At 41.4% G+C, this 26798-nt stretch overlaps 1 protein-coding gene across 1 annotated transcript in view; it reads left to right on the forward strand.

The window, feature by feature from the left end:
- Positions 1 to 598: 598 nt before the first annotated feature.
- The window catches only part of ARHGAP21 (Rho GTPase activating protein 21), a 284877-nt gene continuing 258677 nt past the window's right edge, over positions 599 to 26798 (forward strand). Inside the window, exon 1 of the mRNA XM_049881816.1 lies at positions 599 to 1276. The gene's annotated coding sequence lies outside the window, so the exon portion shown is untranslated. The remainder of the gene's footprint in view (positions 1277 to 26798) is intronic.

Below are 26798 nucleotides of genomic sequence, written 5' to 3' on the forward strand. Positions count from 1 at the left end.
CACAATCTGACGGAAACTACCAAAAAGCTAGTAGAACTAATAAGTGAGTTTAACAAGATCGTAGACTACAAGATCAATAAACAAAAAACCAAATGTACATACAACAATCAGAAATTGAAACTTAGAAATTACCATCTACAGTAATATCAACAAATAGGAAATATGGCTTATGGTGAAATGAGTTCCTTTATGTGTCCTTTTGGTGCTCAACAGCTTGAGAAATTTTTCCCTTAACCCCTGAGGAGGTACCTTTGCCCTAGTTTTCTACCTCAGAGGGTTTATTACTTTTGTCCAGGTTGACATTACCTGGGTAAGCTGTAAGCAACTTGGTTTTGAAACTTTTTGTCTGGTTCTGGGCTACAGCCTGCCCTGGGATTGGTATGCACCTTGCAGGGAATGGTCAGTAGACTGCCAACAAGATGAGTTGTAGCTCAACCACGCCTACTGTGAAAATGAAGTGTCTGTGACCTACTGAGAGGGGACTGGTTGGTTTGTGGCCCTCTACTGGGAGGGGCCATACCTTGAAATTGACAAGTAGTTGAGTATATACAAGGAAACCAGGCGCATGGTTAAGTGCTCAGCAGCTAATCTAAAGGTCAGCAGTTTGACCCCAGCACCTCCATAGTGGAAAAACATGTCAGTCTGCTTCTGTAAAGGTTTACAGCCTTAGAAACCTGATAGGGCAGTTCTACTCTGTTCTATAAGGTCGCTATGAGTCAGAATTGACTTGACGGCAACGGGTTTGGTTTTGGGTTTTTTTGTGTGTATGTATATGCAGCCAGCCCCATAGAGGTTAGTCAAGCAGAAAGAAGCAAGAAGAGAAGCAGCAGGAAGAAGGAAGAAAGCAGAAAGAAGCATTACAGGGAGAGAGAGGAGGCAAGGAACCTCCTAAAAGAGCCGTAATACCGGTCAAGGGCTATAACACTGAAGACAGCAAGAGGCCTGCCTGGAAGGGGTCCAGGGGCAGAGCCAGCAGCAATAGGCCCAGTGGCAGAGTCTGTGATGACAGTACGGCAGAGCCAAGAGGGGGCTGAGAGAGCCTGTCCTGAGGGAGACGAGAGAGACTATCCTGAGGGGAGCCTATCCTGAGGGGTACAAGAGAAGCCTGTCCTAAGATCGCTGAGAGGAGGCCTACATGGCTGAAAGGAGCTGAGAGAGCTGTCCTGCACTGAAGAAGAGAGACTTTGCCTGCATGCTTCCTGATCCTGATTTCTGAGTTGTAGCCTGTTGATCCTGATCCCAAGTTGTGGCCTGTTCCTTAATAAACCACTTAACTGTAAGTATGCTCTGTGAGTCCTGTATGGCCTTTGCAGTGGATTATCAAACCCAGAAGTAGAGAGAGCCATGGAAGGGATGACTGGTGGTAGAATTGGTAAAAAGCTTGGAAAAGTGGAGTTATGTCTGACCTTCACCTCATAGGGATCAGCCTTGGGCTGATTCTGGTCATTATTCCCCTGAAGTTAGGCAAATTCAGAGGCTGGCGTTACTATTACCATCAATACTTCTTCCATTTTACAGGGCTAAATCTGGTAAGAGGTGTGAAAGTCTTGTATACTAAAAACTACCAAAAAAAAAAAACTGAATGAAGTTAACCATCTAAATTAATGAAGAGATACACTATGCTCCCAAGTCAGGAGATACAATATTGTTAACATGCTAATTGTCTCCAAATTGATTTATAAGTTCGATGCAGTCCCAAACAAAACCCTGGCAGGTTTTTTTTTTTTTTTTTTTTTTTGCGTAAATTAACAAACTGAATCCAAAATTCATTTGGAAATCCAAAGAATCTAGAAAAGCCAAAACAACTTGAAAAAGAACAATGTTACACTCTAACATTACCTGATATCAATATTGTAAATATTCAGTTAGCAAGATATATTGTATTGGTATAAAAAACAAATAGATCAATGGCACCAAACAAAAAAGTCTAGAAATAAACTCATGTACATGTGGACGATTCATTTTCAGCAACGGTGCAAAGGCAATTCGGTGGAAAAAGTATAGCTTTTGGTGCTGAAATAATTGGCTATACATATGCCAAAACAAAAACACTTTGCTCCATACTGTACACCATAAGTTAATTTGAAATTGATCATAGACTCATCTTTAAATCCTGAAACTCTAAAACTTCTAGGAAAAAACATTGTGACCTTGGCTTAGGCAAAGATTTCTTAGACACAACACCAAAATCAGAATACAAAAAAAAATAAATTAATAAATTGAACTTCATCAAAATTATAAACTTCGGTACTTCGAAGGACACTGTTAGGTGAATGAAAAGACAATCCACAGATTGGAAGAAAATAATTGCAAAGCATAATCTGATAAATGATTTGTATACAGAATACATAGTAAAAAAAACTCTCAAAACTCAATGCAAAAAACAAACAAGTTTGGGATGAGTATTTGAACAGTCACTTCACTAAAGATATACGCACAGCAAATAAATACACGAAAGGATACACAACATCATTAGTCATGATGGAAATGTAAATTAAAACCATGAGATTACGCTACAGATCTATTAGCATAGCTAAAATGAAAAAAGAATGACTATGTCAAGTGTTGTTATGTATTTGAAGGGACTGAAATTCTTATATACTTGTGGTAGAAATGTAAAATGATACAACCACTTCGAAAATCAGTTTGGTAGTTTCTTAAAAAGTGAAATATATATTTACCACATGATCCAGCCATTGCATTCCTAAGTATTTACTCAAGTGAAGTGAAAGCATGTATCTAGAAAAACGCTTGCAAGTCAACGTTTATAGCAGATTTATTTGTAGTAGCCAAAACTGGAAACACTTCAAACGTCCATCAATAGGTGAATAAAGAAAGGAATTGTGGAATATCCATACAATGGAATACCAATCATCAATAAAAATGAATGAACTACCGATACATGGACAAATATCAAAATAATTATGCTGAGTTAAAGAAACCAGACAAAGAAGGAAGATATTGTATGAGTGCATTTATATAAAATTTTAGGAAATGCACACTTGGTTGCCTGGGGACAGGAGATGGGCTAGCAGGGCAGGAAGGAGTGGAAGGGAGAGAATACAACGGGGCACAAGGAAACTTTTATGGGTGTTTGGATGTGTTCATTACCTTGATTGTGGGGATGGGTTCACCGTGTATACTGATATGTTAAAACTGATCAAATGCCATACTTTAAATATTGGCAGTTTATTGCATATCGATCATACCTTAATAAAGCTGGTAGATGAAATACCATTTAAACCGGTTGCTGTCAAGTCAGCTCCAACTGATGACCAGCCCGTGTGTGTCAGGATAGAACTGTGCTCTACTCTTCTAAATGGCTAATATTTTGGAAGTAGATCATGAGGTCTTTCTTCCAAGGTGCCTATAGGTAGACTTGAACTGCCACCCTTTCAGTTAGTAGTCAAGCGCGTTAACTGCTTGCACCACCCAGGAACTCTGTTAAAGGAAATAAAACTAAGTAAAAAAAACAATCCCAAATCAATTTAATTAGAAACATATTATATGTGAAATGCACATTGCACTGTCAACCCTTCCATGTTATAGAATTCTTTCTTCCCTTAAGATATTTAAATACTGTGTATGCCATTTGCTGTCTCTGTTACGCGCCAAGTGAGGGCTCCCATGTCAATCCATGTATTATACGCTGTTGTTGTTGTTGTTAGGTGACATCCAGTCAGTTCCGACACATACTGACCTACTCCTGCGCCATCCTCACAATCGTTGTTATGTTTGAGCCCACTGTTGGCAGCCACTGTGTCAATCCATCTTGTTGAGGGTCTTCCTCTTTTCCGCTGACCCTGTACTTTACCAAGCATGATATCCTTCTCCAGTGACTGATCCTTCCAGACGACATGTCCAAAGTATGTAAGATGCAGTCTCGCCATCCTTACTTCTAAGGAGCATTCTGGTTGTACTTCGTCCAAGACAGATTTATTTGTTCTTTTGGCAGTCTACGGTGTATTCAATATTCTTCTCCAACATCACAATTCAAAGTGTCAGTTCTTCTTTGGTCTTCTTTATTCATTGTCCAGCTTTCACATGCACAGGCGGCGATTGAAACCACCACGGCTTGCATCAGATACACCATAGTCTTCAAGGTGACATCTTTGCTTTTCAACACTTTAAAGAGGTCTTTTGCAGGAGATTGCCCAATGTGATGCGTCTTTTGATTTCTTGACTGCTGCTTCCGTGGGTGTTGATTGTGGATCCAAGTAAAATGAAATCCTTGAAAACTTCAGTCTTTTCCTCATTTATCCTGATGTTGCTTATTGGTCCATTTGTGAGGATTTCTGTTTTCTTTATGTTGAGGTGTAATCCATACTGAAGGCTGTGGTCTTTGATCTTCATCAGTAAGTGCTTCAAGTCCTCTTCACTTTCAGCAAGCAAGGTTGTGTCATCTGCATAACGCAGGTTGTTAATGAGTCTTCCTCCAATCCTGATGCTAAGTTCCTCTTCATATAATCCAGCTTCTCGTTTTATTTGCTCAGCATACAGATTCAATGGGTGTAGTGAAAGGATACAATCCTGACACACACCTTTCGTGACTTTCAACCATGCAGTATCCCCTTGTTCTGTTAGAACAACTGCCTCTTGATCTATGTACAGGTTTCTCATGAGCACAAGTAAGTGTTCTGGAATTCCCATTCTTTGCAATGTTATCCATAATTTGTTATGATCCGCATAGTCAAATGCCTTTGCAAAGTCAATAAAACACAGGTAAACATCTTTCTGGTATTCTCTGCTTCCAGCCAGGATCCATCTGACATCAGCAATGATATCCCTGGTTCCACATCCTCTTCTGAATCCAGTTTGAATTTCTGGCAGTTCCCTGTTAATGTACTGCTGCAGCCATTTTTGAATGATCTTCAGCAAAATTTTACTTGCATGTGACATTAATGATATTGTTTGATAATACCTGCATTCAGTGGGATTACCTTTCTTGGGAATAGGCATAAATATAGATCTCTTCCAGTCAGTTGGCCAGGTAGCTGCCTTCCAAATTTCTTGGCATAGATCAGTGAGTACTTCCAGCACTGTACCCATTTGTTGAAACATCTCAGTTGGTATACTGTCAATTCCTGGAGCCTTGTTTTTAGACAGTGCCTTCAATGCAGCTTGGATTTCTTCCTTCACTACCATTGGTCCCTGCTCATATGTTACCTCCTGAAATGGTTGAACATCAACCAATTCTTTTTGGTATAGTGACTCTGTGTATTCCCTCCATCTTCTTTTGATGCTTCCTGAGCCATTTAATATTTTCCCCATAGAATCCTTCAATATTGCAACTGGAGGCTTAAATTTTTTTCTTCAGTTCTTTCAGCCGAGAAGTGCTGAGCATGTTCTTCCTTTTTGTTTTTCCATCTCCAGGTTTTTGCACTTGTCATTAAAATACTTAAGTTTGTCTTCTTGAGCCACCCTTTGAAATCTTCTTTACAGCTCTTTCACTTCATCATTTCTTCCTTTCACTTTAGCTACTTGACATTCAAGAGCAAGTTTCAGAGTCTCTTCTGACATTCATTTTGGTTTTTTCTTTCTTTCCCATCTTTTTAATGACCTCTTGCTTTCTTCAAGTATGATGTCCTTGATGTCATTCTACAACTCATCTGGTCTTCGGTCATTACTGTTCAATGCTTCAGATCTATTCTTGAGATGGTCTCTAAATTCAGGGTGGGTATACTCAAGATCTCACTTTGGCCCTCATCAACTTGTTCTAATTTTCTTCAGTTTCAACTTGAACTTGCGTACAAGTAATTAATGATCTGTTCCACAGTTGGCCCCTGGCCTTGTTCTGACTGATGATATTGACCTTTTCCATCATCTTTTCCCACAGATGTTGTTGATTTGATTCCTGTGTATTCCATCTGGCGAGGTCCGTGTGTATAGTTGCCACTTATGCTGGTGAAAAAAAAAGATATTTGCATTGAAAAAGTCGTTGGTCTTACAACTGCAGAAGTTGGTAAAAATCTTCAATTTTGTCATCTTTGGCCTTAGGGGTTGGTGTATAAATTTGAATAATAGTATTAAGTGGTCTTCCTTGTAGGCATATGGATACTATCCTATTACTGACAGCGTTGCACTTCAGGATATATTCGAAATGTTTTTTTGATGATGAATGCCACGCCATTCATCTTCAAGTTGTGATTCCTGGCATAGTAGACCATGTGATTGTTTGATTCAAAATGGCCAATACCAGCTCATTTCAGCTCACTAATGCCTAAGATACCAATGTTTATGTGTTCCATTTCATTTTTTGACAACTTCCAATTTTCCTAGATTCATACTTAGTACATTCCATGTTCTGATTATTAATGAATGTTTGCAGCTGTTTCTTTTTAGAATTAGCTGTTGTTTTTTAGAATTAAAATAAGAAATATAAATACATAGTAGTTTTAATGTTTTCTCACCACCCCCATGAATCATGTGCATCCATCTTGGGATATGAGCACCCAATTTTAGAGATAGCTGCATAAATGATAGAGGAGAAACCATGCCTTTTCATCTTTGTCACCAGTGCTTAGCACAACATCTGGTACATGATAGGCATTTGGTAAATGTTTGTTGATTGAATGAACTGGGGCTAATAGAGGTATTTCGTCCTGTTGTCCTGAGCACTAATTTGACTCTTTCTAGAATCGCCTGATATGCATGTGAAAGTTGGATAGTGAAAAAGAAGGACAGAAGAAAATTTGATGCGTTTGACAGGGGTGTTGGCAAAGAATGCTGAATATACTGTGTACTGCCAAAAGGACAAACATATCAGCCTTAGAAGATATACAACCAGAATGTTCTTTAGAAGCAAGGATGACGAGACTTGCTTACTTTGGACACATCATTAGGAAAAACCAATCGCTAGAAAACGACATCATGTTTGGTAAAGTAGAAAGCCAACAAAAATGAGGGAACACCTCAGTGAAGTGGATTGACACAATAGCCGCAACGATGGACTCAAACATGCCAACAATCATGAATATGGCACAGGTTGGGGAACATGTCATTCTGTTATACATAAGGTCACCATGATTGGAGCTGACTCAACTGCAACTCACAACACCACCAATAAGAGTACCTGTGAAGAATGGTGAAATGGCAAATGTTTTTTAGGTATATATTTACCATATTTTTTTAGAAAAAAAGTACCAGAACTATTTCTGATAATAACCAATTTTAAAAACCAATTTAGAGGATAAGGAAAGGGTAGAAAATTTAAAAGAAGGAAAGGTAAATGAGGTCTCTAAAGAAAGAAGAAACGACTTGGAGAGAAATCCAGGGACAGAGTGGTGATCAAAGGACAAAAAAGTTTAATTTAAATGTTAAGAGATGAAGACCTGAACTTCCACTCCTGAGATTTAAGTCTCAAGGTTCCCAATCTCCACTAGAATAAAAGAGAAGTCAAGACCTCAAGTGGCACCTGCATTTATTCTGATACAAAGAGGACATATTTCTCAATTCCCTGTCTGAACAAACACTGTATATTATGACATTTTAAAAATAAAATATGTTTTTCTGAAAAGTGATTTTGGGAGTGCAGAGGGGGAGTAGAGGGCCATAGATGTGATGGCCCCAATCTCCCAAAGTCTCTTAACAGTATTACTGGAAGCTATTACGGTTTTCTAAATTGGCAAGTATAGAAGACATTTTTCTCTGGTGTTTAAAATACACATGCTGATGACTTCTACATGTCAGTACACACCTGACAAAGTTACCCGTAGGACTGTCAAAAACTAAAAGTCTCCCAAGACATTTTGAGATTTACTGGCCTTAACGTGGTTTTGGTTGGTTATCATACAATGTGTTTAACCACGTTCACTTAAATGGTACCTATTTTCAGTATCATTCAGGTCTGTGGCTGAAGTACTATTTTAAATACTTACATTGAAATTTCTGTTTGGTACAGAACCTACATTTCCTCATTTTGTAATACCGTTTATTGTACATACCACGAAGTTCTTTAACTAATTTAAATGAGTGATAAACTTTGCTCAATTGTGGTTGCACCCTATGACTCATATGCTTTTTATTTATTTATTTATTCTTTTTAAAATTCAATTCAACGACATCTGGTAGCTTATATAAGGAGAGAGGATGTTTTTTACAATCAGTGATTTTTCTGGACAACATCTTTCTACAATTGACAGACTTCCATTTTTCCCTGAGTTGTTCTCTTCATGTAGTATAATACTGGGATCTTTTTTTTTTTTTAAACTAAAGATTAACATGTACAGGAGTTTGATCTAATATTGCACAATAAAATTTTGCAATGACTGGTTCCTAAATCCCATCTATTAATTTGTTCACAGTTGGTCCAACCTTAAAAAAAAAAAAAGCACTAGAACTGTGAATGAGTGAGAAGAAAGAATAATATCAATCTTACATATATCACATGCAGAATTTTGTTTCTTTTAGGGGATTTTATATTACAAAATCCTTTTAGTCTTCCTAATTACCACTAAAAAGAATATAAGAATCAGATATTGCAGAATGTGTCTGTAAACCAACAAAACCGAACCCACTGCCTTCCAGTCGATTCCAACTCATAGCAACCCTATAAGACAGAGTAGAACTGCCCCGTACGGTTCTCTCGGCTGCAACCTTTACGGAAGCAGACTGCCACATCTTTCTCCCTCAGAGCAGCTGGTGGGTTAGTTCCCCCCAGCCCCCCGCCTGACATTTCAGTTAGCAGCTGAGCGTTTTAACCACTGCACCACCAGGGGCACAGATACTCTATTTTTCTTCTACCTAGATGCTTTTCACATCCTTCCTGACTCACAGTCTCATGTGCCTGGATTTTTTTAATGTTCTTGGTTTAACGTAGTCTTTTATTAAACTTTGAAATGGGAGTAGGAAAACAGACCTGCTGTCAGGAACAGGAATTACATTCACTTAAATGAGATTCTTTAACAATATTCTACTATTTTTTTCTTCAGGCAGAGAAAAAATGACATTAGTTTGAGCTACTCACACCCCATTTGTTTGCATTTCCATTTTACTGGGAAAAATACCCCAGGAGTTAGAAACATACACTGTAATCAAACATGGAAGACACCAAGATAAGAATTGACTCCAGACACTTGAGTATCAAAATGAATTTTAGGAAAAAGAAATTGACATTCAATATAGGTTAATACTGATTAAAGGTAAGGTGTTGTTCAACAAAGGGTATTTTATCCTCATCTTTTTTTTTCCTCATTCAAAAATTTATACACATATTGTTTTGTGACATTGGTTTATTCTTATCTTTTCATTTAGCTATTCTAGCTTCCTAATAAATGATTGACTTGAATACTTAATGGCCTGGAGGGGTTTAATAAATGTAATGTTTCTAAGTCCTCTTTCAGTCTTTGTCCCAGAATATTTCATTAAAGACTAAATCTTGTCATCAAGGATCCCCCCCCAAAAAATTTTTTTTTCTTTTTGTTTGAAATAATTTGATTTGAAGAGAAATTAGTACACACATTTGGGTGCTTCCAGCATCTCGGTATAGTTTCAAATGTTGGTGATTTCTCAAAGGGTCGCTTGTATCTCCCCCTCCTCCATTTCCACCCTCCATGGAGACCTTAAATCCATTCATTCTTCTCTGGGCAACTTACTACCCCAGTTTAAAACGTTACTATTTCCTCAGAAAGGTTTTTAATTCCCAGAGTTTATTTTACCTTAAAACGTCCCATTGTGGTAAGAGATGAACGGAAACCTACTGTCCTCTCTCAGTGTCCTAAAAATGGCACCTGTACTTATTTCTTCTTTACCACCTTCAGTGATATGAATTAACTTCTCCTAATCCTAATTTTTCAATCCTAATGTCAGAAACTCTGGTGGCGTAGTGGTTAAGTGCTACTGCTGCTAATCAAAGGGTCAGCGGTTCAAATCCACCATGCGCTCCTTGTGAACTCTATGGGTCAGTTCTACTCTGTCCTATAGGGTCGCTATGAGTCAGAATCGACTCGACGGCACTGGGTTTAGTTTTTTGGTTTGGTTTAATCCTAATGTCATAACCTGCCTCAGTTTTAGAAGCTCTCAGATTGCCCAGGCAAAGGGGATTTTTAGAATTGACATTTGAAAGCAATTATGCACTGCATTTATTTAAAAGGTACTAAAAATTACAGTTAACTCATACCCTCACTCACCTAGAAAAGTGTGAATTCTCACCAAATGGAATGGGAGAGTCATTTTTACATAAAGAGAAAAGGACTTGGAAAGAAGGGAATGTGGGCGTGGTACAAATAACAGTATCTTCCAGTTTCTCTGCTTTTCTTTTGCTCCGCCAGTCCACCCTGGCCTGTTTCTGTCATGTGGGTGTCTAAGGCAGAGTGAGAGTGACTAAAATCTCTGCTTCGGATGCTCCCACGTGTAGCATTTAAAAATCTGGTTATTTGACTCATTTTCTAACCTGCTGCTGGTATACACAGACTTCAGTCAGCTGAATCAGTCTCTGCACTGGAGTTTGTGAGACAGTAAGAGGCAAAAAGGTTGAAGTGACCTTAATCAAAGATTTTCTACCCTTACTCCATTTGCTACCCTCAACCCAGACCTTTTTTCTACGTCCACGTTTCATTTTTGGAGAAGGAGGATGGTGTCTCCACTTTCCAAGTAGTCTAAGTCTTTCACTATGCATTAGTTTCAAGTTTCTTTGGGTTTTTGTAGGCCTTGGCGATCTACTTCCCAGCATCAGCCAACGCAAACCCTATGGATCATAACGGTCCAATCCGAAACCGATTCTGGGGATAGCGCAAGTCTGCGCAGCACGTTGTTCCTTTGTGCATGAGGTCGCCATGAGTTGAGGGGTGGGGTGGGGAGGGACTCCACAGCATCTAATAAGGATAACATGCAGGCTTACCAACGGAGTTCCCGAAGACCTTCTTTTTGTGTTAATCCAGGTTCATTCATTCATTCCACAAATATATATATTATTAATTTTACTGTTTTTTTTTTTTTTTAAGTGAAAGTTTATAGCTCAAGTTAGGCTTTCATTCAAAAATTTATACACATATTGTTTTGTGACATTGGTTGCAATCCCCACAATGTGACAGTACTCTCCCCTTTTCCACCTCGTTTCCTGTGTCCCATTTGTCCAGTTCCTGTCCCTTCCTGCTTTAGGGTCTCACTTTTAGGCAGGAGTTGCCCATTTGGCCTCATGTATTTGATTGAACCAAAAAGCACATTCCTTACGTGTTGTTGTTTGTTTTCTACGCCTGTCTAATCTTGTCAGTGGGGTGTTCAAGGGCCATAGTCTCGGGATTCTTCCAGTCTCTGTCAGACCAGTAAGTCTGGTCTTTTTGTATGAATTTGAATTTTGTTCTACATTTTCTCCCATTCTGTCCAGAACCTTCTATCGTGATCCCTGTCAGAGCAGTCGGTGGTGGTAGCCAGGCATCATCTTGTTCTTCTGGGCTCAGGCTGGTGGAGGCTCTGGTTCCTGTGGTCCATGAGTTCTTTGGGCTAATATTTTCCTTGTGACTTTGGTTTTCTTCATTCTCCTTTCCTCAGGGTGGGATAGGACCAATAGATGCATCCTAGATGGCTGCTTGCAAGCTTTATAAGACCTCAGACACTGCTCACCAAAGTAGGATGTAGAATATTTTCTTTATGAACTTATACAAATATTTATAATTTAATATATAGTCAGCCGTCTGTATCCCTGAGTTCTGCATCTGCAAATTCAACCAACTGCGGATCAAAAATATCCAAAAAAGAAAGTTCCAAAAAGGCCAAATTTAAATTTGCTGTGCTTAGCACCACGCTGAATCCACAGGAATGAGGGCGTGTAGGCATACCCTACTGTAGCCTCTGCCATTTCACAGATTCTCAGTTTCTCTCCAGCCCTCGTTGTTTCAGCATTGTTCACCTCACATCTTGTTCATTCCTACTTTGTTTCTGTGAAAAAATGGCTCCTAGAAAGCAATGAAGTGGTGAAAGCAATCCCTCGAAACCTAAGTGCGAGGGGGTTGAGGAAAGCGAGAGAAGGAATTTGTCTAGTAAGGAATGGCTGGCTAGCTCTGTAAAGCACTACAGCCTCAAGGACTTCAAGATCACAGGCCAACCAGCATCAGCTGATGCCCACGCAGCACAGCACTCCCAGAAGAGCTCAAGAAACTCATGGAAGAGAAAGGCTACCTTCTAGAGCAAGTCTTCCATTGTGATGAAACAATTATTCGCACAGCATCTACATTGTATTAGGTATTATAAGTAATCCAGGGATGATTTAAAATGTACGGGAGGGTGTATGTAGGTTATATGCAAATACTACACATTTTCTGTAAGAGGCTTGAGCATCTATGGATTTTGGTACAGGCAGGGAATCCTAGAACCAATCACCCTTGGATACCGAGGGACGACTGTGTACTAGTCACTGGCCCTTTAAAATGGACATCTATTTAATACGGCCCTTTAATATTCCAGATATTGGTCAGTGAAATATCTCAAGACAGACTATTGAAACAATGATCTTGCCCACCAACTCAATATTAGATATATAATGAGACAGATTTATGAAAATTACACAGATTCTTTCTTGATTTCTGGAAACAAACCAGCAATCTTTGTAGTGTGCTATTTCCCAAAATACACGTGGCTTGCTCACAGAGATGGCTATGTGGCCATCAGAATTGACCCTTATCTTCAACACCCACACTGTGCTCCACGATCCAGCTCTAGTCTGGGGCTTCCCTGAACAGGCACGGAGACAAGCTGCTTTCAGAGCAGGAGCCCTATGCAAGGCTTCCAGCCTGGCCTGCCGGGTGCTGGTGCCTCAGAGCTGACGTCCTCATTGGCTGGGTCGTTTCTGTCTACCTTTCCTTGGCCTAAGGAGACTCCTGCCTGCTCCCCCTGACTTCTGGACCTCAGCTCCCCCACAGCCATATGCTTCATGGCTTCTTGGTCTGCTCGGCCTGTACCCGGCTTCCTGCCTTGTCTCCATAGTCCACTGCTGCTAAAGCCCAAACTTGACAGTTGTGACTAATAGGGGTCAGGTCATGCTTTCAGCTCCAAGATGAAATTGCATCTACCTCATCCTAGCCTGTCTTCCTCTAACAAAGGCATTTTCTTCCCAGCCCCAGCAACTTCAGAGCTACTGTAGACTGTGTATTTTCTTCCTAAAATGTAGATGCTAATAGAAAAAGGAGTTTCTTTGATATTCCTTAGAAACAAATGCAAATTTAATCATCACTCTGAGCTTCAGTTAAGTAGAGAGAATACCTACCTCATAGTGCTATTGGAAGATTAAATGAGATAATATACGAAAAGCTCTTGGCATTTCATAACAGTATCAGTCAGTACAATTATATATAATAAGCAAATAAATAAAAAAAATATGTAAATGCCTCATGATGACATTTTTCCAGTGGTTCATCTCTAAGTATCCTCTTCAGCTTCACCTCAGTCGTTGCATCTCATGACCTATTTTAAATAAATCCTGAATATTTCTATGGTCAGGTAATATATGCCTGAACCTTGATTTTATTATGAGGGTATAAAATCTTAGTTATTTTTAAGTAACCCTTAATCAAAATTATGGCTAAAATAATTGTAGAGCTGTTCCATTAAAACAGATGGCTCTTTTCTTTTTAAGTACAAATTATCTTGGCGATGATCTTTGAACCGATTATAGTTAGAACTTTTTAAAGAAGTTCTAACGTTTAATCAGGAAGCCAGAACAACTTGATAAGCTGTTTCCACGCTGAGGGGAGAATCCACCAGAGAGGACTTATGTCTAGGCTAGTTTCGCTTCATAAGTTCGTGAACATTCTGGTGCCACAAACTTCAAGGCAGGCACCAAAAACAAAAGTGTGCCAACAGAAAAAAAGACCAAAGAGAATTTCAGTTTCATCATAACTGTAAGCTATGACTTCAACAATTAAGGCCTACCAAATTCCACTCTTCTTTTCTAGTTAGAGGAAAATAAATGAATTACTGAAGCAACTATTCGGAATTCAAGTAATTCTGTGACTTCCACAACATTGAGCTGTAGTTCTGGGTTCAGTGGGTCCTCTCTAGGCTTTGCCTTAAAAAAAAAAACTAGTGCCCTTAAACTCATCTGTAAATACAGGAGAGGCACCTCACAGTGTAACTGTGACGAATAATTAGTTTAAAAAAGGAGTTAAGCTCATTGACAATAGCAAACATTACAATGCTTATAATTAGCTTGGTAAAAGACAGATGAAGACACTTACCTTCATCATGAACTGCCCTCTCTCTGATGCAAGGCTGTGAAACTGCTCGCATTTGGAAAGGTCTGTTGTGAAATCAAATATACCTGGAATTTACACAAAGTCCAGGGCAGAGTTGTTCAATAGAAGACAAGTCAGGCGAGGTCACGTGGTGAATAGAGGCTCTAGAAGGAAGTGCTGGTATACAACATGCCATTCACTCGTTCTCACTGTGGTCGACAGACTGATGGCTCCCCAGAGATGTACACATCCTAATCCCCAGTATCTGTGGCTCTGTTACCTTACCTGGAAAAAGGGGCTTTGTAGGTTTGATTAAGTTAGTGCTCTTGAGATGGGGACATTATCTTGGATTATACAGGTGGGCCCAGCTTAATCTCTACACTAAACCATTTGCCATATAGACTTGTGTCTTAGGCTGTGTTCTCTAGAGGAGCAAAACCAGTGAAGCATATAGAGAGGGAGAGAGAGAGAGAGATTTATATCAAGGAAATGGTTCACATAGTTGTGAAGGATAACAAGTCCCAAAGCCGTGGGTCGGATGTCAGGATGGAGGCTTCTCCTGACTCATGTGATTGCAGGGAATGACGAACCCAAAATCAGCAGGTTAGACAGCAGACTGGTAGCTCATGTCCCAAGAACTGAAGGTCAGAGGATGACAAGTCAGATGCAGGACCAAGAGACGGTGAGCTTTTCCAGAACATTCATATATACATTGGATGCAGTCCACATCCCCAAGGGAACTCCCCCTTCCTTGGCTGATTGGTTCGGATTGACCTGATTGGCTGATCTGACTGGCTCTTGCTCTGATTGGCTGCTCACATCAGATCACAAAATGGAGAATGATTACATAATATCTGCCAAACCACTGAAAATCATGGCCTAGCCAAGGTGACACACAACCTTAACCATCACAAGCTGATTTCAACTCACGGCAACCCCATGTGTGTCAGAGTAGAACTACACGTAGGGTTTTCAATACCCATAACTATTTGGAAGTAGATTGCCAGGGCTTTCTTCTGAGGCACCTCTGGGTAGATTCAAACTGCCAATCTTTCCGTTAGCTGCTGAATACTTAACCATTTGTGCCACCCAGGGCCTCCCTTGTTTAATCCCAGGATTCTTCTGTAAGAGAGAGGCAGGAGAGTCAGAGTCAGATTCAGAGTCAGGGACTTTGGAGGGTGCTACACTGCTGCTTTGATGATGGAGAGAGGGGCACAAGCAAAAAAGTGGAGAGTTCTCTAGAAGCTGGAAAAAGCAAGGAAATGGATCCTTCTCAAGAGCCTCCAGAAAGGACACAGCTCTACCAAAAACTTCAGTCTGGCCCAGTGGAAGCCATTTTGGACTTCTGACTTACAGAATTATAAGATTTAATCTACTAAGTTTGTGGTATTTGTTACATTAGCAATAGGAGACAAATACCTACCATCTACCAGTGTTAGGTGCCACAGATTCAGAGATGAAGAGGTACATTCCTCCACCAGCATTTGTTAAAAAATACTTATTGGGTTGCTCAAAGTCTCACGACATCTAATGTTTATTTGACACCCACCGTGTCAGACAGTGTAAGTGCTTTGCTGGCATTATCTTTAATCCTTGCTCCCATCCTATGATATTTGTTGTTAACATTTATTGAACACCATGTGCATGACACTGTCTTAAATACTTAGCATGTACTATGTTATTTAATTCTTTGATGTAGATATAGTTATTCTCCTTCATTTTACACAAGAAAGAACTGAGGCTTAGGGAGGTTGAACATAGTTTCTCAGGGTCACACAGCTGGAAAGTGATGGAAATTTGAGCTCTAGAAGTTGCCCTCCAGAGCCTGCTTTGGCTCCCCATATTCCAGATGAGTAAACTGAGGCTCGGAGAAGACAAATAACTCACCAAAGCCACACAGCTGGTAAACAGCAAGGTCAAAACTGATTCACCACCCATTGACGGTGGTGTCAAATAAACATTAGTTGTCATGAGACTTTGAGCAACCCAAGAAGAATTTTTTAGCAAATGCTGGTGGAGGAATGTATCTCTTCATCTCTGACACCTAACACTGGTAGATAGTAGGTATTTGTTTCCTATTGCTGATGTAACAAATACTACAAACTTAGTAGATTAAATCAACACAGATTTATTGTCTTATAATTCTGTAAGTCAGAAGTCCAAAATGGCTTTCACTGAGCCAGACTGAAGTTTTCGGTAGGGCTGTGTTCCTTTCTGGAGGCTCTTGAGAAGGATCGGTTTCCTTGCCTTTTCCATCACCCACTGACTTTCCCAACTCTCACTGCATATCTCCCCACTTTCCCAGAGCCTCTTGATTCTAGTCTGAAAGCTGTTCAGAAAAGCCCGTGTAATATAGTGACTAGATCCCTCGTAGCCCGATGCTCAACTTGACCAGTTCTTGGTACAAACATTTGGGGATAGGCCATCCCACGCTGGAAGGCCAAAGTCCTCCTTGCTGTCTTCAGCCCCCTTAAGCCCTCTAACAACCCTGTACTGATAATTACTTGTGGTCGGAATATGAAAGTTGGAAACAAAGGGTTGGCAGTTGGAAAATATGGCCTTGGTGATAGAAATGATGCCGGAGATCGCATGATTGAATTTTGCAAGATCAATGACTGCTTCCTTGCAAATACCTTTTTTCACCAATATAAATGATGTTGACTATACACATGGATAGTTTGAGGAATCAAATCTACTATATCTGTGGAAAAAATGGTGGAGAAGCTCAATATCATCACTCAGAACAAGAACTGCCCCATAGGGTTTCCAAGGAGCTGCTGGTGGATTCAAACTACTGACTTTTTGGTTAGTTGGGAAACTTTTAGCCACTGTACCACCACTGCTCCAGAAACACAAATAAGTACCCAGTAAATGTTTATCTAGCTGCATTTGTAATAAATGGCCTGGCCAATTTTAACCTAGCTTATACCCCCCTTCGCCCACCACCAGTGGCCTACCTACAGGAGATAGCCCTGTCCATTCTCTTCTTCAACAAAGACAAAATTATCTTTCTTATGAAAACTCAGACCATTTCCTTGTTCAGGTCCTCTTCCCAGCTCCCTAAATCTTTCCTATTGGTTCTAGTTCAGAATTTGAGGAGAATGCCTAGCCCATAACTCATCAAAAGGGTAACGGGGAAAAAAAAAAAAAGTTTTCCTTATGGGGGGTGGGAGGCTATCAACTCCTTCCTCTTCAGGGGTGCTTTGCTGTGACTTCTCCAGGTGAGCTCCTGCGGAGGTCTGCCCTCTGATGTGATGTTACAAACGGGTAGCCAGCAGCATCCACAAAAAGAACAGTACAGTAATCACGGAATACCCCATGTGTGTCAGAGTAGAACTGTGGTTTTCAGTGGCTGATTTTTCAAAGCAGATCGCCAGGCCTTTCTTCCAAGGTGCCTCTGGATGGGTTCGAAACTCCAACCTTCTAGCTAGCAGCTGAGCATGTTAACCGTTTGCATCACCCAGGGACTCCATACTCAGGTAACAGCATTATTATCACGAATGGTTGCTAATATAGCATGCTGGGGAAAACATGTGCAATTTAATTGTTTTGCCCACACCTGTCTTTGCTCCTTAGCTATCAAACCAGGGGAAATTCCTCAGTGTCTCAAATGTCAGACAGCTTGCTGCCTCAAGGTCTGACAGGAATGTTTTTAAAGGCGGTTTCTCTTCATGACATCATTTCTCTTTACTTGTTGACACCCTCTCTGTGTCAGCCACATAAACCTGTTTGCTCTCTGCTCCCGGCTCTCACTCATTGCTGCTTTGTTGTTCTGTGCTAGCAGTATTTCCACAGTGAATGCTTTTTCCTTCTTCTCTACCAATTCACACCCCTCTTCTCTACCTCAGCAGAGAATAAAGTGCCCTTCTAGCAGCCCCTCCCGGAGTAATGCCTCCCTAACCTGATTATTCTCTGCAGTCATGTCTCCGCAGTTCTTACATACTCTGCGTGTGCAGAATTTATTAGGTAAGTGGCTAGATAATATCCATCAGTGCCTTCATTTATGTATTATTTGTATCCCCAGAGAAATTGTAAGCCTCTGCATGGGAGGAATCTTATCTTCTGTTTCTTTGTTATGCATCCCTGCCCAGACAGCCTTCAGTTTTCAACAGATCGCCAGCGCGGTACAAACAGTTAACACCCTCGCCCGCTAACCAAAAGGTTGGAGGTTTGAGTCTGCCCAGAAGCAACTCAGAAGAAAGCCCTGGCAATCACCTTCCAAAAACAGTCACTCATTGGAAACACTATGGAGCACAGTTCTACTCTGACACACATGAGATCACCATGAGTTGGAATTGACTCGACGGTAACTGGGTGTTTGAGATAAGTTTTTAGTAAGTACTTAACAATGAGTCTGTTTTTTTTTCTTTTATACAGGTGGAGAAAACCAAACTCACTTTTAATCCTAGCTGTCTTGAAGCGCCTGAGTGGTATTTGCTATGGCGCTTCACTTCTGCCCCTCAGCCTCTCAATTACAAGGTGAGGAGGTGGCTGAATGATCTCTAAAGGCTCCTTCCGTTCGAAAGCTCTGTGTATATATTTCTTCTGGCAATGTTTACTCCAGCCTGTGCCCTCTCCCTGCCCACTGCCATCATTGTCCACCCTGAGATTCTGACAATATCCTGGAGAAAGCCTTGAGGTGCATTTGATGTTCAGGAGTTGTTCTGGCCCCACCAATGGCCAGCCAGCTGAGTCAACAAGCCCCTCAGTGCACTGGGCAAGGCTTTGTTAGCAGACCCATGGAGAGTGCCCTAACAGGCTAGGCTGTCAGCCCTGGATGTGAGCAACCTTGTTGGGGCTGCAGCTCCAAATGCATTCCTTTCTTAGACTGTCTTAGCCATCTAGCGCTGCTATAACAGAAATACAAGTAGATGGCTTTAACACACAGAAATTTATTCTCTCACAGTCTAGGAGGCCCGAAGTCCAAATTCAGGGTGTCAGCTCCAGGGAAAGGCTTTCTCTCTCTCTGTGGGCTCTGGAGGAAGGTCCTTGTCATCAACCTCCTGCTGGTCTAGGAGCTTCTCAGCACGGGGACCCTGGGTCCAAAGGATATGCTATTCTCCTGGCTCTTGTTTCTTGCTGGTATGAGGTCCCCCCGTCTCTCTGCTCTTTCCTCTCTTATATGTCTCAAAAGAGATTGGCTTTAGATAAAACCTAATCTTGTAGAGGAAACCCTGGTGGTAGAGTGGTTAAGTGCTATGGCTGCTAACCAAGAGGTCAGCAGTTCAAATCCGCCAGACGCTCCTTGGCAACTCTATGGGGCAGTTCTATTCTGTCCTATAGGGTCGCTATGAGTCGGAATCTACTCAACCGCAGTGGGTTTAGTTTTGGTTTTAATCTTGTAGATTGAATCCTGCCTCATTAATATAGCTGCCGCTAATCTCATCTCATTAACATCATAGAGACAGGATTTACCACACAAAAGAAAATTGCATCAGATGACAAAATGGCGGGCCAACCAGACAATACTGGAAATCATGGCCTACCCAAGTTGACATATGTTTTTGGGGGGATGCAATTCATTTTGGGGGACACATGGGGTCCCCTGAATGAACTCTCAGAGGCTTCTTTCCTGACTCTAATATATCTCCCCAAAACACTTCCTATCCTGGGAACCCTCTCAATGCCCCCTCAAGATATGCCTATCTGTGCAAGAGCTGTTGGTGCCATTTCATCACAAGCATGGAAAGAGGTAATCACGTGCTCAGGTGGAATGTGGCCAGCAGAGTGGATTTTGAAAAGACTTATGAGTTGTGACCTTGGGCATGTTGCTTAACCTCTCTGTGCCTCACTTTGCTCATCTGTAAAATGGGACTGATAATGGTACCTACCTCATAGGGTTCGCATGAAGATTAAAACAATTAGAATGGGGCCTGCTACATAGTATGTGCTCAGAAGATGTCAGCTGTTGCTATTGTTGTTATTATTAAGGAGCCTACCTTAAGCCAATTCTCAGTAGGGCTTTTACCCACATGAGTTCCTACCTTAAGCCAATTCTCAATAGGGCTTTTACCCACATGAGTTTGGAAGTTCAGGCAAGACAGGAAGAATGAGCTCAGGTCAGAGCTAGTTGACTAGCTGGGAAGCAGAGAAGTCTGGGGTGCCTCATACCAGTATTTTTAGCAGTGTTGGTGAATCACAAGCATTTTGTGTTAGAAAGACTTGAAATTGCTTCTAACACCTCTACAGTATTTTTACCACACTGTTTTATCTGGACATAAAAGAATACAGTTTTAATTATATCTTGCTCTGCAGGGGGGAAAAAAAAAACCTGAACAACTAAAAGTGCATCTGTCTTATTTTTACATGTTTCTTTCATTCTTAAAGAACAGTGGCCTCCAAAATTATTGCATCCAGCAGAACAGCCCTGGATCAGGTGGAGCCAGCCTACCATGCCTCTTTTAGCCCAATGTTATTACAGGAAATGAAGGCATTGTACTGAAGGGCTGTTTGTTGCCCCATTGTTTCTCCAGCCCAGGCCCATTTGGGACTGTTTGTACTTCAGCACACACAGCAGCCATTATGTCCCCTGCAACATCCTACATGCAGCTGTGAACACTTGTGCCCGAGCCAGTTTATCTGCAGCGGAATTCACTCAGAAAGGAATTGTGAACAACATACCAAGGCAGGGCCTTACTTTTCTCTGGGAACGTCCTGGACTCTCCAACATTCCTCCTATTTGGCCAAGAAAAACAAGCAAATAGAATCTGGCTTTGATGTATGCACCTCTGGGCTACTCAGGGGTGGGGATTTTTAGGTAACAATTTTCAGTCACCACATGGACTCTTCATTCACAAATCTCTGACCAGAGCTGGGAACAGAGATGCCTGAGTTACCCAGATGTGGCTAATAACTACAAAGTGGGCAGAGTGGCATCCCCACTGTAAACAAACTCCAGGTGATGTCTAACCTGATAATTTGACACCATTTTAGTCATGAAACCCACCTGTGATGTGACTCTACGAAAACTTGTCAGTCCCACCTACCAGAAGACACATACCGAAGCCATCAGAATGTGAAATATTAGCTCCTAGGCTAATATTTTTTTTTTTTAGGCTAGAGGTGGATGTCGGAGGACAGGTGAGGCAGTGATCTTGCAGACAAACATTTATTTCTGGGCTCAGCAACTGCAGCTACTACCTCCAGGTGTTTAGATGTGACAGCATATTTGCCCTCGCCTTAAGATTTGGGCTGGCAAGGGCAACAAATAATGATCGTTTCCTCTTATGTACAATGTCGACAATTTTGCTTCTTGCGAACTAAGTAAATGATGATTTAAGGTTTGGTTGCGTAAAGTAAACCAAACATCTGTGCTTTTCCCAGGACTACAGAGCTGATTGACAGACTGTTTAGCATGATGAGTCATAAATTACCTATTTCCATAAAACATATATGTGTATCTACATGTGGAGTCCCTGGGTTGTGCAAACAGTTAACATGCTCAGCTACTAACTGAAAGGTTGGAAGTTTGAGTCCACCTAGAGGTGTCTCAAAAGAAAGGTCTAACAATTTACTTCTAAAAAATCAGTCACCGAAAACCCTATGGAACACAGTTCTATTCTGACACAGGTGGGACTGCCATGAGTCAGAACTGCCTCAACGGCAACTGGTGAGTTAAGGTATCTATACACACATGCACATGTTGTTGTTTTGTAAGGCGCCGTTGAGTTGCTCCTGACTCATAGTGAGCCTGTGTACAACAGAATGAAACACTGTTCAGTCCTGTACCATCCTCACAATCATTGCTATGTTGGAGCCCATTGGTGCAGCCACTGTGTCAATCCATCTTGTTGAGTGTCTTCCTTTTTTTTAAAATTGTGCTTTAAGTGAAAGTTTACAATTCAAGTCAGTTTCTCATACAAAAACTTATACACACATTGTGTTGCTCTCCCTGTAATGTGACAGCACACTCCTCCTCTCCACCCTATATTTCCCGAGTCCGTTCCATCAGCTCCTGTCCCCCTCTGCCTTCTCATCTCACCTCCAGACAGGGGCTGCCCATTTAGTCTCATGTGCCCACTGGAACTAAAAAGTACACTCCTCACCAGAATCATCTTATGCCTTATAAAAAAAAAAAAAAAAAATGCCTTATAGTCCAGTCTAATCTTTGTCCAAAGAGTTGCCTCCTGGAATGGTTTTAGTTTTGGGCTAACCGAGAGTCCAGGGGCCATGATCTCTGGGGTCCCTCCAGTCTCAGTCAGACCATTAAGTCTGGTCTTTTTACAGGATTTGAGGTCTGCATCCCACTTTTCTCCTGCTCCATCAGGGATTCTCTGTTGTGTCCTTCCCTGTCAGGGCAGTCACTGGTGGTAGCCAGGTACCATCTAGTTCTTCCGGTCTCAGGCTGATTGAGTCTCTGTCTTATACGGCCCTTTCTGTCTCTTGGGCTCATATTTACCTTGTGTCTTTGGTGTTCTTCATTCTCCTTTGCTCCAGGTGGGTAAAGACCAATTGATGCATCTTAGATGGCTACTTGCTAGCTTTTAACGCCCCGGACACCACTCATCAAAGTAGGATGCACCACTCATCAAAGTATTAAGAAAGTGGGTTTTCTTAATACACTTTTTTATGGCAGTTGACCTAGATGTCCCCTAAAACCGTGGTCCCCAGAACCCCACCCCTGCTACTCTGTCCCTCAGTGTTTGGTAGTACTCAGGAAACTTCGTAGCTTTTGGTTTAGTCCAGTTGTGCTGACTTCCCCTGTATTGTATGCTGCCCTTCCCTTCACCTGAAATAATTCTTATCTACTGTATAATTAGTGACTATCCCTCTCCCTCCCTCCCCACCCTCGTAAACATCAAGGAATGTTTTCTTCTGTGTTTAAACTTTTTCTTGAGTTCTTATAATAGTGGTCTCATACAATATTTGTCCTTTTGTGACTAATTTCACTCAGCATAATGCCTTCCAGATTCCTCCATGTTATGAGATGTTTCACGGGTTCATCGTTGTTCTTTATCATTGCATAGTATTCCATTGTGTGAATATACTATAATTTGTCCATTCATCTGTTGATGAGCACCTTGGTTGTTTCCATCTTTTTGCTATTGTAAACTGTGCTGCAATGAACACGGGTGTGCATATTTGTGTGATGACTCTTATTCCTGTAGGATATATTCCAATGAGTGGGATTGCTGGATTGTATGGTAGTTCTATTTCTAGCTTTTTAAGGAAGCACCAAATAGATTTCCAAAGTGGCTTACTGTGTCCTAGCTTCTAGTTTTGTTTTGTTTTGATATGCCCAAATAGGCTGTTCAAGTGAGCTAGCTTGATTATTGGTGCTTTTGAAGCTTTAACGTCCTGTCTCCAGGTTAAGGCTGTTACAAGGTATATGAGTCCAGGAGTCTGTTTACTTCTCTTGTATGCATTCACCTAAAGTGTCCAGGTAGTTGGTCACCAAGTGTGTGGAGCAGGCTCTCATCTACAGTCTTAGATAAGCATGTGATATTGGTGCAGGCACAGGTATCTGGCAGCAGTAGGGGTCACGTGCTGAGCAAGGCAGGGGACTGACAACCACCCCTGAGTGTCTGTGAGGAAAATGTGTCCCTGTTCCCTAGAGTGCCTAGGTGGGTGGGTTTTGCAGCCAGACTATGGGCACCCAATGCTGTTGGCTGTAAGACTGGGAGGCACCACTTATCCTTGAACCCCTGTCAAGGGTGGCTAGGTGGTGTGGGTGAAGCCACCAGCCCCCAGATCCCTGATGTGGGTAGGTGAAAAAAAAAAAAAATTTTTTTTTTTTTTCCTCTTAATAGGCAGAGTGATGTCAAATGTCACCAACCTGCCTCTCCACCATGTAGCTGAAACAGTTGAAGTTAAACTTCAGGCATATACCCTGTTGTGCTGTGCTAATGAGGGCTTATGCTGTTGAAATGGCCCTACACAGGTCTATGCAGGGGTGAAAGACATTCAAAGTCCATGGGCCACTTACGCCTCTGCCTAGGCAAAGGAGCTGTTTCTGCCCTGAGTTCCCAGCTTAGGGGAGCCGGCAGATTATTTTTCCCCCATTTGTTAATTTGTTCCTTCTCCAAGACCAGGAGGATGGCTCAGAGCGTGTGACAAGTCCTACTTCCAGCCCAGGGAAAGTGAGTATCACTGAAGCTGGCTTGGGATCTGGTGCAGAGTGGGGAGGGGTCAGTTAAATGGGAGTGAGTTTTTTCCAAAGGGGTGTTTTTTGGTCCATGTGGTGGATTAGACACAAGTACTTATCTTTTGCCAACTGCACTGCTTTTTGCTGATTCTGGAGTTGTGAGTGAACTCTCTGCCACTTGGTCTCTCCTGATGTGGAAAATGCATCCCAAATGCCTCTGGTTGTCTTACTGTACTTGTGCCAGTGGGTCCAGCCTGTGGGGTGCCTGTTCCCACCAAGTCAGTTCTGGCAACTCCTCATTGCTTCTGAACTCTCTCTCCCTCCCCTGCTGCTCAGTCCAAATCCTCAACTTTGCCTTTGATGTTCAGGGCTCCTAGATTGTCATATGTAATCAATTCACTTGTTTTTTCTGGTCTTTGTTTTAAGAGGAACCACCAGAAACATCTGACTACTCTGCCATCTTGGGCCCTACCTCCGAGTGTCTTCTTTTTAGCTCACCCTTTACTTTACCAAGCATGATGTCCTTCTCCAGGGACTGGTCCTTCCTGATAACGTGTCCAAAGTACATGAGACAAAGTCTCACAATCCTTGCTTCTAAGTAACATTCATTCAAGCTGTACTTCCAAGACAAACTTGTTTGTTTTTCTGTCAGTCGATGGTATATTCAGTATTCTTTGCCAACACCATAATTCAAAGGCAGTAATTCTTCTTTGGTCTTCCTTACTAATTGTTCAGCTTTTGCATGCATATGAGGAAACTGAAAATATCATGGCTTGGGTCAGGTGCACCTTAGTTTTCAAGGTGACTCCTTTGCTTTTTAACACTTTTGAGAGGTCTTTTGCAGCAGATTTGCCCAATACTTCCTTTGATTTCTTGACTGCTGCTTCCATGGGCATTGTTTGTAGATCCAAGTAAAATGAAATCCTTGACAACCTCAGTATTTTCTCCATCCATCACGATGTTGCTTACTGGCCCAGTTGTGAGGATTTTTGTTTTCTTCATGCTGAGGTGTAATCCATACTGAAGACTGTGGTCCTTGATCTTCATCAGTAAGTGTTTCAAGTCCTCTTCGCTTTCAGCAAGCAAGGTTGTGTCATCTGCATATCACCGGTTGTTAATGAGTCTTCCTCCAATCTTGATGCTGTGTTCTTCTTCATATTGTCTAGCTTCTCACATTATTTGCTCAGCATATATATTGAATAAATATGGTGAAAGAATACAACCCTGACACACAACTTCCCTGACTTTAAACCACACAGTATCCTCTTGTTCTATTCAAACAACTGTCTCTTGGTCTATGCACAGATTCCTCATGAGCACAATTAAGTGTTCTGGAATTCCTATTCTTCACAATGTTATCCATAATTTGTTATGATCCACACAGTCAAATGCCTTTGCGTAATCAATAAAACACAGGTAAACATCCTTCTGGTATTCTCTGCTTTCAGCCAGGATCCATCTGATATCAGCAATGATATCCCTGGTTCCACGTGCTCTTCCGAAACCGGCCTGAATTTCTGGCAGTTCCCTGTCGATATACTGCTGCAGCCATTTCTGAATGATCTTCAGGAAAATTTTGCTTGTGTGTGATATTAATGATATTGTTCTATAATTTCCACATTCGGTTGGATCACCTTTCTTGGGAATAGGCATAAATATGGATCTCTTCCAGTCAGTTGGCCAGGAAGCCGTCTTCCATATTTCTTGGCATAGACAAATGAGCACCTCCACTGCTACATCTCAATTGATATTCCATCAATTCCTGAAGCCTTGTTCTTCGCCAGAGCCTTCAGAGCAGCTTGGACTTCTTCCTTCAGTACCATCGGTTCCTGATCATATGCCACATCTTGAAATGGTTGAATATCGACTAACTCTTTTTGGTATAATTACTGTATGTATTCCTTCCATCTTCTTTTGATGCTTCCTGCATCATTTAATATTTTCCCCATGGAATCCTTTACTATTGCAACTCAAGGCTTGAATTTTTTCTTCATTTCTTTCAGCTTGAGAAATGCCGAGTGTGTTCTTCCGTTTTGGTTTTCCATCTCCAGCTCTTTGCACATGTCATTATAATACTTTGCTTTGTCTTCTCGAGAAGCCCTTTGAAATCTTCAGTTCTCTTACTTCATCAATTCTTCCTTTTGCTTTAGCTGCTCTACGCTGAAGAGCAAGTTTCAGAGTCTTCTCTGACATCCATCCATCTTGGTCTTTTCTTTCTTTCCTGTCTTTTCAATGACCTCTTGCTTTCTTCATGTATGATGTCCTTGATGTCATTCAACAACTCATCTGGTCTGCGGTCACTAGTGTTCAATGCGTCAAATCTATTCTTGAGATGGTCTCTAAATTCAGGTGGGATATACTCAAGGTCATATTTTGGCTCTCGTGGACTTGCTCTGATTTTCTTCAGTTTCAGCTCGTACTTGCATATGAGCAATTGATGGTCTGTTCCACAGTCGGCCCAGGCCTGCTCTGACTGATAATATTGAGCTTTTCCACAGTCTCTTTCCACAGATTTAGTCAATTTGATTTCTGTGTGTTCCATCTGGGGA

This window comes from Elephas maximus, chromosome 4 (assembly GCF_024166365.1).
Source record: "Elephas maximus indicus isolate mEleMax1 chromosome 4, mEleMax1 primary haplotype, whole genome shotgun sequence".
NCBI classification, from domain to species: domain Eukaryota; kingdom Metazoa; phylum Chordata; class Mammalia; order Proboscidea; family Elephantidae; genus Elephas; species Elephas maximus.